The sequence below is a fragment of the Acanthisitta chloris genome, unplaced genomic scaffold (genome assembly GCF_000695815.1).
Source record: "Acanthisitta chloris isolate BGI_N310 unplaced genomic scaffold, ASM69581v1 scaffold625, whole genome shotgun sequence".
NCBI classification, from domain to species: Eukaryota; Metazoa; Chordata; class Aves; order Passeriformes; family Acanthisittidae; genus Acanthisitta; species Acanthisitta chloris.
Window position 1 is genome coordinate 26218 of NW_008674042.1, and position 9421 is coordinate 35638.

Consider the following 9421-nt stretch of genomic DNA (forward strand, 5'->3'; position numbering starts at 1 on the left):
CATCATGCAGCAAAAAAATCCCAGGAAAAAATCTGAGCCTTAACCTGACAGAGCAGGACCTCAACAGGAGACAAGTACTCTTCAACCTTGCAGGGGTTTAGGGAGAGGTCAGTTATTCAGGTCCTTGAATATGAATACTATATTTTGTGACCTGTACACCCATAAAAGTCTGATCTGATGCACAGAAATGCATATTCAGGTGCACACTTACCTACAACTGCATGGCTCACAGAGCCTGTGTCTTTAAGTCCATCCTTTGAGATGGTAAAAGCAACTCAAATTGGCATCTCCTGGTTCCCACAGAGACAGACACTGGCCCCAGTCTGGGCACAGATGCAGCACAACTGTGCAGCTGTGTCCCTGTGGCATTATGTTGGGGCACTAGACCTCCCTCAGTCCTTCAACATTCCCTGTTCCCCTGAACTAGCAGCCAGGTACAAAGAGCCACCAAAAGTTGGGGGAAGCAGGGCTCATGCTCCCAGTGCTGGTACAGGTGGGAAAGTCTATCTGTGTAGATATGGAGTGAGGGAGAGCAACTTTTTACATGGGGAGACAGTGGTAGCACAAGGGGAAAGTTTGGTTTTAAACTAAAATGGGAGTGATTTAGGTTAGATGTTAGGAAGAAATTCTTTACTGTAAGGGTGGTGAGGCACTGGCACAGGTTGCCCAGAGAAGCTGTGGCTGCTCCATCCCTGGAAGTGTTCAAGGCCAGGCTGGATAGGGCTTGGGGAAACTTGGTCTAGTGGAAGGTGTCCCTGCCCATGGCAGGGGAGTTGGAACTAGATAATCTTTGAGGTCCTTTCCAGCCCAAACATTTCTATGATTTCCATGTGAGGGTCAGGTCTCCAATATACCCATGTCTGAGTGATGATCTACACCCAGGGTCAATTGGTCTCCATAAGCACTCCTTCTTTCACCATTAGCCCCTAAAACCCTCCACCGCTGGCTGCTCACATCACAAATATTCATCTCCAGCTTATCCTCACTCCTCTCCCTTTCCGACCCCTCCCCTCTCCCCTGAAGACATCCTTTGACCAAAACGAGCTGTGGAGGCTAGAAAAGACACTGACGTCAACGTAAAAGTAAACCAAAGAGGTCTGGTTCCTGTATCATCCCCGGGCTGAGCGCTGGGGAGTGAGCCCACGGCCGCTTGGTCGAGGAATCTGGGAGCAGGCTCAGGGATCAGCAGCTGAGCTTTCTCACTCAGGCTGTGTGAGTACTGACTGGGGTATGCTTTGGGCTGGGAGCGAGGGGGGAGAGGGAGGGAGGTTCACCAGCTGCAGCTCAGGAAGGCAGCGTGCTCTGATCCCGGCTGGGCTGTGAGTTTGGAGGCATGGGGATGGGGATGGGAGTCCTTGCAAGCTGGGTTAGGAGGGGAGCACGTGGGTTTGGATGCTGCTTGGCTCCATGTGGGTGGGAACAGCATTGGAGAGGAGACTTTCCCATGCCAGGTGCCGATGAGGTAGAGGAGGGTTGGGGAGCCTAGGGCTAGTCTAGAGGAAAAGAGTACTTCATCAAGGAGAATGTGGGTTTTTTACTATATACTGAACTCATCCATTTGGATGCTAAATAGCCATCTGAGGGATTCTGCATGAAAACTTGAGTATTTCTGGTAAACCTACATATACTGACAATCTCGGTCAAGTCCAGCTACGTACACACCTAGACATCCCATAAGCATCCCTGTATAGAGATGCAGAACTAGACACAAGGTTTTTAGATTCAGGCCATGAAAAAAGGGTCTCAGAAGGCTTGAAATGAACTTTACAGTATAAGGTTAGGAAGCAGAAAATTTTCCCCATGGAAATGTCCTTACTTTGGGTACTGTGTGAATGGGGAAAGCAGCTGGACCAGAGCTGGGGTGGGTGAAAGGGATGAATGGCCTCACTGGCTCTGTCAGCAAGTGTCTGCCAACTGAGACATGTCTGGCCACAGTACATCATGTGGAGAGCGTGTCCTGGTGTTTACACAGACTACACTCAGTGGCAGAGTGATGAATTGGCAATGCAGCTCATCGGACTTATTTCAGCTGTGTTTTGGTAACATGAGGCGCCTTTTCTTCTAACATTTCTCACACGCCAGGGCCAATTGCTCTTCTTCAGCAAAAAATCCAGTCCTTTTCCTGAAATGACAGCTCCTTCAGCAAAGCTAAAACTCCCCCATTCAGAAATGACAGAGTGGGCATACAAGTTTAATCCCTATTACTTGCGCGTGACAGTCCCAATTGAAAACCACCAGGGCAAATGCCTCTGTCACCCATGATTAGATGCAATGCTGTATCTCAGCTCACCCTGTAAATCCCTCCCTGAGCAGGGGAAAGCTGGACAGCCATGGAAAAAGGGAGGCAGAAATGCTCACCATCTCCATGTTGTAGCATCTACCAGCACAAGTGAGGGCAGAAGCCTTTCTTTGGTGGAAACCTCTTTACTAAGAAATGTTTCTATCTCCTTTGTGCATAGCAATATCTGACAAGAAAATTCCCATCTCGTCCCCACCCTTTTACAAGGACCCATGGCAATTTAGCAATGCAACTGAGCAGCTACTTTATTAATGTCAAATTCAGCATGTTTTGCTTCACTCTGCTCAAACTTCCTTCCCCATCTTCCCAGTACGTTGAGATAAAACACACACAAAGAGCCATTCTTCCCTCCCAGCAGAGCATAAAGGTGCCAAAAACACCTAACAAGTCCTCCTTCCCTTGTTTTGAAACAGGAGGCAAAGGCCAAGGAAGGAATTGTACATGAAACATCTCTCACAGCACGTTCTCCCAGAGGCAGAGCAAGGAGAACAGAGGAGGCTGCTGAGCAGAGCAATAAATCCCACCAGGCACACGTACAATTCTGCCACAACTCTGCTCCCCCTTATGTGCATCAAGCCCTGGGGATGATGTGGTTCCCACAGGGATGCATACTGTTCTGGTCCTACATCCCCTTTCAAGGGGGAAGACCAAGTCCTGCACTCCAACTTGTCAGAAGGGCTGTGGTATTTTAGCTGTCCATATTTTAACAGGCTGGAGACATGCAAAGAGGGTTGTTTGACAGGCAGGTGTTCAGCATGTTCAGGGAGGCCTCACCTATTAAGGAGATGTGAGTCCTGAAAACAGACACATCAAAATTTCTGGGTATTTTTTAAAGTGAGAGCTAAAAATTCCCCATGGGAGTAACACTAGCAAACAGAGTGCACATTGTTTGGACTTCAAGGCCAGGTTGGATGGGGCTTTGAGCAAGCTGGTTTGGTGGAAAGGGTTCCTGCCTGTGGCAAGGGTTTTGAACTAGATGATCTTCAAGGTCCTTTCCAACCGAACCCATTCTGTGATTTTATGATTTTCCTTTCTACCTTGGGGTGTTACAACAGGTTTCTATAAATTCCCAGCTGCCACATTTAGGTGGAGGTGAGACAGCATATTAATGTTCAAGTTAGTGAACATCCCATGACATCTAAGGTAAAATCTACAACCCCTTCTGAGGAATGTCTGCAAGCTCATCTGTAAACATTGTGAGGACCCTGCCATCCTCTCTTGCTCTCTCTTTTACCTCTCATTCAGTTTTCATGCTTGCATTTTAATTTGTAGCTTTAGCTGTATGTTTTACTCCTGCTCAAAATGACTGATCACGAATAGCTGAGCAAATCCTATTGATGGTGCAGCAGGGAAACACTTCCCATCCAGTAAACCCTAGAGAAGCACAGCAGAGTCCAGTCAAGCATGACAAAGTCCAGAGACAGAAGAAGTTGTGCTGAGGTGAAGGATGAATCAGGGGAATAGAAAAGTGAAGCCCAGACCCAGAGCAAAGAGACTCAGTAAAGCTGTGGGGGTCAGATGGGATTAGGCTGAGCTGGCTGAGACATCCAAAGAAATGATGTCACCTGTCAGGATGATACTAACCAGGGATCTACTTTTCAATCTCAGTGTGATATTTACTGGGATCGATACACCATTAGTGTACAGACAGAGAGGAACTGAATTCTTTATTACCTGTTACACATAATCCATAAAAGATGTACATCTCCTCTATCACAGCCTGAAAAGCACCACTGCAGTCATTATCATACAACAGAATGGATGACTTCTTCCACGTTGATGCAAAAAGATTTACTGTCAAATGTCCCCTCCTCTTCATGGCTCCAGTCACCTTCTCTACAAATACCTGCCAAAAAAGGTGGGGGTCTGGCAAAAGCCCCTCAGTCTAACAAACATGGGGTATGACTCCCAATGTGGTGGCCCAGTAGACAGCTTCCCATCCTTGCATGCACTGAGTTTGCCACCCTCTCTATGGGGCATCTGGAGAGATGGATTTGGCTATTTTTGGGAAGCTGCCCCACAGTGAAGGTATCACAAGTAGGCTTTGGTTTCATGGATGAAGTTGGACCTATGTTAGAGTAGCTAATTCACTACAGGTGAAATGTCACTGAGCTCTTACCATGGCAGACCTTCGTAACCGAGCAGGGTCCTCTCAGAGTGATGTACCCAGAAGGACACAGCAAAGTGGATACCTGAGCAGGTAAGGACACCAAGGCAGGCTCAGCAGGGTGATCAGCTTCTTGTAAGGCACGAAGAGAGTTCCTAGCATTTGAGTGCAGAGGACAGGAGATTTCTGTTGGGTGGGTTATGTGGCAGAGTGGTGGGCACAGACCTCCAGCCCACAGAACCACTATTGTGCAATCAGCCTCTTCTCAGTGAGGTGTATAAGCATCTGCTTGTCTGTACACTCTCCAGGAGTGCAAAGTGAACACACACCTTCCCCTACAACCATCAACAATCTGACTGGTCGTTCCCCGTCCCGTCAATGGGGAGGCAAATGCACTAGCAGGATTATTAGAATCATAGAATGGTTTGGGTTGGAAGGAACCTTCAAGATCATCTAATCCAACCCCTCTTCCATGGACAAGGTCACCTTCCACTAGACCACTAGCTTAAAACCCCATCCAGCCTGTCCTTGAACACTTCCAGGGATGGAGCACCCACAGTTTCTCTAGGCAACCAGATCAAGTCTCTCCCCACCTTCACAGTCAAAAATGTCTTCTTCATATCTAATCTAAATCTCTCCTATTTTAGTTTAAAACCATTTCCCCTTGTGCTGTCATTATCACTACAGCATCATAGAGTAATTTGCGTTGGAAGGGACGTTAGGTAGGACACTTATCCAGGTGCCATTTCATCCTCATCTCAAAAGTCTTTTTCTGGCAGGATGGAGAAAGCAAGCTGGGTTGTCATGCCAGGTTTCACCTGCTTGGCTCTCACAGAGCTGCAGTTCTCCAGCAGCCAGGCTGTCTCCTTTTGTCTGGGTTGAATACGCCAAGCAATACATCTCTGAGAAAAATCCAGGCTGCCAAGCCGTGTTATGCTGTCTCCAGCGACTAATTATGCAGATAAATTGATTGTCATTAGAGTGATGAAGTAGCACAACAAATAAACTTTCAGGAACAAGGCAGCTCGTTTTTCACACACCAGCCTCAAGGCTTCCTCCTGCTTTGATCAAACGCACAGAAAATTTTCTTCGGGCTACAGTGGTGTCAGAGACATAGAATTGTGAAGGTTGGAACAAGCCAGTGAGGGATAGAGGTTTAAAATACACCTATAACTCCATATTTGTGCACTGTTGTGCAAGGCAGGTTGAGTAAACACTTTCTGAAGGGGCCACCATAAAGCTCACTCTGAGCAGCAGCTGCCTCAGAGGATACCCAGGACTGAAATAGCAAGGGGCAGACGTCAGGAATCAGTCACTGGTGGGAGAGGGAAAGGAAGGGGAGCTGTGCTGCCTCTGGCCCCTGCCTAGATTAGGTCTGTCTCATACCAGGGCTGTTCATCTCCCACTCACAACAGTATTAAGTTCACCCAGAGAATCTAAGCTCCTAAGACACTGGCATTAATAAACCCCAGCAGTATTATTCCTCATGAGCAGCTTACCTAAGAAAGCACATGAGTATTTTAAACACACTGGTGTATTAATACACCCAGTATGGCTCAAGTCACTAGTTCTTGCCCAAGGGAGTGCAGCAGTGGAGCTCAGCATCTTGACTCACAATATTGGGGCTGATATATGACTAGCTGTGATCAGATGGCATATCTAAAAATACAGAGCCTGTGGTTTATTTTTCTTGGAAAATGGAAAGACACTCAAAGAAGCAGAGCCCAGTATAGCAACCACAGCAGGCTGAATTTTTGCTTTAAAGAAGCCAGCAGAATTTGCCCAAAAGTAGGTGACACTTAGATCATGTTACAGCCATGGGATTAACCTGTGGCTCTAGCATCATGGGGGGAACCTCCAGCTGCCCTGGCTGCTGCTGTTTCTCTAACTCTGAATTGCAGAGGGCAGGGATACATCCCTGGCCTAGGAGACACAAGCAATAGGATTCCTCTTACCCAAGGGAGGCCTCTATACTGAGACCACCACAAACTGGGCTAGTCCTTTGGTGCAGACTGGTATTCATGAACTAAACCCTGCAAGATGAACCTGCCTTGCACCATTCCCAGGGAAGCTGTCCCAGACATCTCTGCCTCCTGTTATCAGGTTTGCCTTTGGTTGTTTCTTCTCTAGATTAAACAAACCCAGTTCTGCTGGTCTGTTCTGATGGGTCATGTTTGCTGGCCCTCAGGTCATTCCCACTGCTTTGGTTTGGACCTTTTCCAAGGCACAAACACATCACCCTTTCATTAGCCCATTTAGCACTATTTATTATATCTAATAGTGCTTTTGTAGAAAACAATTCCTCCAGGTGAAACAAAGGGCATGTCAAACAGCACCTTGCAGCACTCCCAGCATAACAAAGACTGAAGCTATGGGTAACAAGATGAAGTTATGGAAAGGAATGATTGATTCAGCAGTGGCAAGTTGAGCTTTTGTTCCTGATTAAAAATTTGCTTTGAGGCCTTAAACACAAACTGGAGTAGGGTCTTGGTCTTCCCTCCCTCATTGCCCACACCTCAGAGAGTTCAAAGCCTCCTGATAGCAATCTGTACCTGTCCTGTAACTTCATCCCTGGATTTATGAACTGTTGTGTTTCCACCTGACTCAGGTACTCAGCAGGTTCCCTCTGCCCCATGTGGGAGACAAAAGGGTCTGTGACCCTACAGCTAAACCCACCACCACCACCACAACCTGCTGCATTCTGCTGTCCACCCATTTGTTTTCAAGAGAAAACTGATTATTCTGGCATTGCAGTTTCCAGTAAGAAAACACTTTAAATCCCTCCCTCTCTTCCTGAAAACTTCCCAGGACACTTCTGCACCTTGTGCTTAGAGGGATCATTTCCATGATAGGGAAACTGAGGTACCTCCCCAGAAAATGGATTTTTTTGTCCCCAATGAGGCCTCTCACACGAAACTTGCTGTGGGAGAAGGGACTTCCTGCAGGGACTGGGTCTGTAATTCCAAACAGCTGAAAACGCAGAAGAAAACACCCCCTCCAAAATACCAGGCAAAAAAAAAAATCAGCAAATGTACCAGCCTCTTCCAGAGGCAGCAATTTTAGGAATCACTTGTAAGCAGGCAGCAGCAGCAGGGTGATTCTTGGCGGGGCAGGGGTGGTTTCCACAAATGGGCCCCTTTCTCTTCTTCCTGTTCCTATAGGGTTTTTCATCACTGTGGCATTTCCTATGATAATCCATCAGATTTATGCTGCCCTGTTCCAGCTCAGAGCATTGCTGAGCTCTGTGCATGTCTAACAAAAGACAGCCCAGCCCTGAGCTGTTCGAAATCTCTCCAAACCAGGAAAACAAAGGGGATGGGAGAGGAGGATTAGCATGTTTGCAGAGAGAGAGCAGGGAGAGGATGTCTTTCTCTAAAGCCTTTTTTTTTCAGGATTGTGGGTCCAAATACCAGATTTTCTGAGTTGCAGGTGTCCTTCCTCCTGGGCCAGGTTACTCACACAGTAAAGGACCCCAAAAATTGAACAGATGGCCCTGGGAGCACTCCACTGCCCCTTTCCAAGTTTGTGGTCTCTGCTAAATCAGAGCAGGTGGAGGAACCAGAATGGTCCCCTAGGGTCCCTACTGTTTCCTTGCCATGGGTTTGCAAATGTCCCTCTGTCTTCTGAATCCTCACAGGGCACAGCATCCCTTGCATTCAAGGTTTTCCAGCTCAGCCCTGACACATTGTGCTTCCCACCTCCCCAAATGCAGGAGCAGAGTGCTGAGAGGTTTCTGGAGGCTCTCTCAGCCACCCAAGACCAGTGAAACTGCCAACTCGTGGTTCATAGCTCTCAAACCAGAGCTGGGCAAGAGCCTCTCCACCCAACTCTGACCACCCAGGGCATGCTGCCCAAGCGATGTCAAAGCCCAAAGCCTGTGTATCTTTCTCCTCCAAGCACCAGTGTCCCTGTGTGCCCAGTGACCAAAAAAATCATCAGGAAATACTTTGCTGGGAATGAGAAGAGCTCTGTAGTGGGGTTGTGACACTGGACATTGAGTTCTTGGCAATTAGCTTCTGAAACTTTGAAAAATTATCAAAAAAAGAACAAGAGGTGGCTGCTGGCCAGACCTGGGCTGGGAGGCCAGAAAGGTCAGAGTGAGACCCTGCAAAGGATCCCAATGTGGGTTGGAAACAGGGGCAGCTGAGACATGATATGCCTTGTTGGGTGGCCAAAGGGTCTTGATGGCTCACTTTGCTGTTGCCTTGACTGAGGAACCTTGTCAGAAACCTCACTGTTGCCAGATCTGTGGTAAATTGGGCAAACTGGGATGGAGAGAGGGATCCTGGCTCAACCCCACAGGATAGGGCATATCCAACTTCATATCCCTTGTCATGCAAGAACTGATGAAAAGCAAGACCAATGTACTCCAAACCAGTCACTTGTGAGCAACCTCATGGATGTCCAGAGGAGCAGCTCACTCTGTGCCCTGCAGATGTCTTCATTTTTCTTTCAGCTCAGCAGGTCAGTCAGCAAAAATGCCATGGCCTGGGGAGAAAAATGGAAGAGGAGGCATTGGGCAGCAAAGTCAATTACCAAATATGCAGCAGGCAGGCAGGAAACTGGCTCCTACACACTTCCTCCCCACAACTGTCATTTGGGCATCACTTGTTTTTCCCTGTCCCTCATCAAACTGACGAATTGCGGCTGGATCCCATCAGCAGAGGCCCCATATGTTGACTATCTGACCTCGCTCTGTGCACAAACATGAGGATGTGGAGCCTGTTCAGGGGCAAGGCCACATGATGGTGGTGGACTCTGGCCCTTGCAGTCCTCTGAGGACAGCAAGTAACAGCTCAGAGGGTGTTGGGAAGTGTCTTGCGATCTGAAGCAGTTGGTAGAGGACACTGACTGGTCCCTGATGAGCTGCTGATGTCAGGTAGGTGCAGCTGCCTCTGGACCCTGCTGAGATGCCATCACAGAGGCAGCTGGACCATCTTTTATGGCTCTCCACTGCCTCTGTTGCCCATGCTGACAGTCTGGTAAAAGGCCCTGGAGCTGTTGAACGTGACCAG

At 48.0% G+C, this 9421-nt stretch overlaps 1 protein-coding gene across 1 annotated transcript in view; it reads left to right on the plus strand.

The window, feature by feature from the left end:
• The first annotated feature begins 1114 nt into the window (after positions 1–1114).
• Positions 1115–9421, plus strand: part of GPR20 (G protein-coupled receptor 20) — a 22970-nt gene continuing 14663 nt past the window's right edge. Inside the window, exon 1 of the mRNA XM_009075150.1 lies at positions 1115–1212. The gene's annotated coding sequence lies outside the window, so the exon portion shown is untranslated. The remainder of the gene's footprint in view (positions 1213–9421) is intronic.